This window comes from Lactuca virosa, chromosome 6 (assembly GCF_052849685.1).
Source record: "Lactuca virosa cultivar CGN04683 chromosome 6, Lactuca_virosa_CGN04683_v6, whole genome shotgun sequence".
Classification (NCBI taxonomy): domain Eukaryota; kingdom Viridiplantae; phylum Streptophyta; class Magnoliopsida; order Asterales; family Asteraceae; genus Lactuca; species Lactuca virosa.
The window spans coordinates 240,071,876-240,077,576 of record NC_136431.1 but is presented as its reverse complement, the minus strand read 5'-3'; the positions used below and the strand labels follow the sequence as shown (position 1 = coordinate 240,077,576).

Genomic DNA, 5,701 nt, shown 5'->3' with positions numbered 1-5,701 from the left:
TTTACCCTTGGTTAAAGTCAACGTCCTGGTCAAAGTCAAAGTCAAGGTCAACTCCCAATCAACCCAACTCGTCGAGTTATCTCCTAACTCGGCGAGTTCCTGCACAACTCGGACTCGTGGTCAACCGAGTCAACTCGTCGAGTCCCTTCACAGACTCGTCGAGTTCTACCTGGCATACTATCAGGACAACCCAACTTCAACTCATCGTGTCCCTTACTGGACTCGCCGAGTTCCCCTTTCTGTTTGGGCTATCTTAAAGGATTAAGCCATTACACTTCAGATCCAAGCTTCATACTTCACAATAACCCTGAAATTGTCCTTTTAAGGGTAAAATTTTTGACTTTACCCCTTAATACCCCTTCTTAAAAGGTTTAGCTCAAACCCTAACTCCTTGGGACCTAGAACTTGGTCCTTAAGCCATCCATTCACCAAACTAAGGCTTACAACTTCAGATCTACTCTCCTAACACCACTTGAATACGTAAAGTTTCAACCTTTTCCCACATACATGGACTTTTAGGGCATAAAAGGCCATGATATCATCCTAAAGGCTTGCATGGGGCTCCAAAGGCATAAAGTTTGCACCTTTATGCCATAACAGCCCTTAATGGTTCCAGATCTGAAAGTAACATCAACTTGGGACGTCCAAGTCTCATAAATCAAGCTTCTTAGACAAAAACTCCATAAAAGTGACCATAAGGAGATCTAAGAAACTACAAGACAAGTTTAAGGCTTGATTACCAGAAAATGATGAGAACGGGACGAAATCTCTGGATCTACTATCTTCTCCTTGAACCTTCTAGCTTCTTCTTCTAGCTTCTAGCTTCAAGAGCACACAAAATCACTTACAAAATGCTCCCAAACTCACAAAATGCTCTACGGTTTCGTGGAATAGGGTTTGGGACTTGGAGGCTGGAAATGAGGCTAAGGGGTGGGGATTAAGATGCTTAAATAGGGTGCAAAACCCTGAAATTAGGGTTTTACTCTGGCCGGTCTACTCGCCGAGTCGAGGGCTCTCGACTCGTCGAGTAGACAGCTTAAACCCCGCGCATAATCTGACATCCACTCGACAAGTTAGGGCCACCAACTCGTCGAGTCCTTCTCATAAAATGAATAAATAAATATTTAATGCATACCAGGGATCTGGGCGTTAAACATTAACATCATTTTCATAATCAGATTGCTTGTTCCATGTAGTGTTGTCAAACAGACTCCAATCTCTGTCATATTCTACCACTCCCACCCTGTATATATTGTTTTCAAATTTTATGTCTACTTCCCCATTGATAATCTCTATGGACCTTGTAAGGATGTAAACTTGCCCAGTTGAGATGTCGAAAACATCCCAATTTGCCCCAAAAGTTTCGATTGCTCTGCCAAATGCTTCAACAATTTGTGCATAGTTTGATTCAGAGCGGAATCCTACTGGAACACCATGAATTCTGACCGGTGGAATTCTTTCTCCCCTTATATCATCATTGAAACCCTGTATTTGAACCATCTATTCCAGGTATATTCATTAGCGTAGAATAAGTTTGCATCCTTTTTATTAATAAATTTAATCAAGATCTTTAAGCCTCCAACAAAGTAAACTTTCCCGCTATAGTTTCCATCTATTTGCATGACGGTGGGGATGTCTGTAATTTGTTGGGCATTAAACACTTCCCCAGTCAGAACAGATTCCACCCAGTCCAAGGTTCTTGCAGCAGGTTTTAGAAAAATAACAGGGCATGAAGGTGACACTGGTGCAACATTCTTCTGAGCAACCACAACGTTTGTTAAAGTTTTGGTGTCCCTGACCCCCAAATCTTAGGTTGCCCGTCCGAAGATTTAAAGGAGGGGGTGTTTGTCCTACATGGTTTAATGTGATCTTTTTGACCACTCGATCTCTCTTACTCACTACATATCATGAGGTAGATCACATTAGCCCCCTTGAGAATTCAGGTTGAGATATATCAAAATGAAGTGAGGGTCTCGTTGTAGATGGGATTTTCCCACATTCCTACGAGGCTTAATAACCTAGGATCCTCACTTTCTTTTAAGATTTCTTTTCCAATTTTAATTCCATAGAAAATTAGAAATACTTTTTGACATTATATTCTAATAAATAATTTATGCAATTTGCACATTTCTTCAACTTCATATACCTTTAGTTCAAATCATAATCAAAGTAGACATTTTTAGGCAAAATCAGTTGCTTTTGTAATTAAATAAATGTTATGCAAACCAACTTGTCATTAAGACATATAATAATATCACCTACAAGAAGCCCCAAATATATAAAATGAAATGGAAACGAAGTAGATTCACGATGAACATAACATGCTAGATAACTCTAAAAATCTTATATCGAATACTTCACTTTTTGTAAAGTGACTTTGAAACATGAGGGAAGTTGAACACAGTAAAGGAGTTTAGTGATATTTATAAATTTGATGATATATAGTTCCCCGAAGAAAATGACATCGTTTGTGCTTTAAAGATGAGAGAAGTAGGACATTTACAAGGTAATTTTTTACCATGAAAATATTTCTCTTACAAACTTCTATCATGGCAACTTGAAGACCTTTTCATGACAATAATGAACAAAAATGTTGAAAGTGGATCAAAAATGTTGAAAGTGGATCAATAAGAGTGAAGGGTATTTATCTCTTTCATCCCTATTCTTTTTTCTTTCATTTATCTTCCATCTTTCTCATCTCACAACACATGTTAACTCATCTTTTCCATCACTTCCAACTCACTTAAATTTTAATTTTAAAATAAAAACAAACTAATAAAAATCATATAAAACTAATTTACAAAATATTAAAAACATACAAAACTAATTCACAAATTAATTAAAAACATATAAAACTATATATGGTACTAAGTATACAAATATAATGTAATGCATATATGGAAAATAATAGAATGGGTTATATAACCCGCTGAAAGTAACAAATCAGTAGTACCACGTGACGGAGGAGTCATCATCTTAAAAAAAAAGTTTGATAATATCCCCCCAATAGGGAAACTATTACTAACACCAAAGAGCAGGCACATTCCATACAACGTTTGATCTACTAGTGTCATTTAGACTCATAGCCCATTATATTCATCACGAAATCAAGGTGAACCCAACTAAGAAAGTCAAAGGTCTTATCATACGTCATCTTCATAAACACAAATTTTTGTCTTAAGGTTTTGGCTATCTAGCAACCTTATTTGCTATAGAATATATCCATTTAAGAATCCTTCTACCTTCAATATAGTTTGATTTTTAGCCTCGACCAATGATTTTACCACAATTTTATACATGCATCCGATAAGATTGATTGGCCTTTAGTCTATAAGCGATAATGATTCAGTCACCCGTGGGAAAAAAATATTAATCGACTTTTTACCTTTGTTGAAAGTTACAGAAGATTTAAAATCCTTAAGAAACCGGACGACATCACATACAACCACGCTCGATTATCACCTAAGAGATATGAAATTGAACTTATCTAAACTAGATGTTTTTGTCCTCTATAGTTCCAAAACCGCCTTTATGCGTCATATTGATCATAATATAATATGAAAATAATTTGTAATTGATATATGTTTTGCGTATGACTTGGAATTTGGTGACCCGAATAAATACTATGATTGAAATGGAATGAAGAAAACTCGAATGGTAATTTCAAAGGGATATGTTTTTGGATTAGCTAACGGTACTCAACCGTACACGACTTCAGATTTACTAGTGTATGGGCTTGGGCCTATAGTCGATGTATGTTAAGCTATGAACCTATTTAATTATTCTCAATTTACTAGTATATGAGATTGATCCTATAGTTTCTAGGTTTTACAATTATAAGTATTCGTAATTAAGATTCCATTGTAATTACTTTGTAACAGTCGTGTAATAGAAAAAGTTCTCCGGTCCGGCCCGTAGAGGTAAGTTATATCGACTGAACCACATTAAGTCTTTGTGTCATTTAATGATTTCATTGCCTTGTTTTGTTTTTTCTTGTGTAACAATATATAAGTAAATTTGAATAAAAGTCTTAATAAAAAACAAGATGTATCTTTTTAATACCAACAAATTTAAAAAGACATATTGTTTTAAGTAGTTGGTTAGATGTGATGAATACTATAAGTATGATTCTGATTAAAATTTTTGTAAAATCAAAAATATTACTTTTTTGAAGAATGTACCAAGTTACTGCAACAATGAAAAAAATAAATAAATAAACCTAACCGAATCTACTTCTTAAACATCTTAATCCTTACTTTGATTATACATATCCAAATATATATTCATTTGGGACCCCACTAGTTTTGTGTTTTGATGGCTGTATTGTTGTCCACAAAACCCATATATATCACGTGTCTTTTGAATTGTTCTATGTAAATATTAGCACTTGTGGAGAATTCTAGGTAACCTTACAACTCACTTGCTTTTCTCACAAAATCTCGTTTTTTGGTTATACTGTTTGGAAGTACAACTTTAACTCAAGTTCCCATGTCAAGGTACAAGCTGCCACAACATAGCTTGTTGATTCTACTTGTACATGTTGGTATCTATGACGAGTCTTTCAGGGATCTTGCCATGTGTAAGTGCATGGCCAGTCGGCAGCGTGATCGACACTTGTTTTTTTTTTTTAAATTTGGAATCTCTTGATTCCATCGATTATTTGGAATCTAGGAGTCTTTTATCCAAGTGACAGGTGTCTAAATTTCGATCCAATAACAAGAACATGTATATGTTTGGAGAAATTTATGAGCAAGGTAGATCTCGTTTTACAAAAAGATATCGAGTACAGATCAACCATGTTATATGTATAACATAATTGTTCTTAATTACTCGCTCTATATATATGTACATGGTTAGAAAGTTTGGTGATACGAAATCTTGTCATTTGGAAGCCTATTCAAGTCCCCTATAAGAATAGAAAACAATAAGTAAATGATGTAAACGATGTGAAGTTTAGGCTAATGTAGTAAAATGTATGGTCATCATCTTTTTGGATATCATGACCTAAAAAATCCAGCTAATCATGTAATGTTATATCGCTAGTATAAGGAAATGATGTAAAAGATGTGAAGTTCAGTTCAATAGTTGCACCAAATACCTAATCATGTTGCATGACCATATAACACATCATTTGGTTACACAATTTACTCATGATTAATAAAAGTTATGTTTTGACGAATATGTTATAATAACTTCAAAAGGATAGAGAATTTGTTTGGATTATTAGATCAAAAACCATACCTTTTAGTTATCAACAAATCATATATAAAGGTAAGCTTATAGAATTAATATCTTTATACTCTAGCATTGTTGTCCATATGTAAGTCTAGCAGTTGAGATATTAAATTTAAAAAATAAATAAATAAAAAATAAAAAATAAATAATGTTCAAACATTGCACGTCCAAAATATTGAAAGTGCTTTGCGATTTGCCTACATGACCGATGTAATGAGTCCCATCCAGATGATATGACTTACTTTTTTCTTTATATTTTAGCATTTAATTACTTCAAATCAATAACATTATATTGCCCATAATAACCCTTATTTACAACATCATATAGAGCTCTTTATTTATATATAGTAGAACATGCGATGTTCAAATTTTACAAGGAGTTCATCAAAATGATTTTTAGAATATATACAAAATTAACATTGTTATTTTTTAGTTACGTGTTCAAGAATTTTATAGCATATTTGAA

The 5,701-nt window shown here is 34.0% G+C and overlaps 1 long non-coding RNA gene across 1 annotated transcript; it reads left to right on the top strand.

Moving 5' to 3' along the window:
* The first annotated feature begins 4,372 nt into the window (after window positions 1-4,372).
* LOC145118716 (uncharacterized) lies at window positions 4,373-5,097 on the top strand. Its single transcript, XR_013713423.1, has 2 exons — window positions 4,373-4,403; window positions 4,497-5,097. It is a non-coding gene; the product is annotated as an uncharacterized LOC145118716 (long non-coding RNA).
* The last annotated feature ends 604 nt before the right edge of the window (window positions 5,098-5,701 follow it).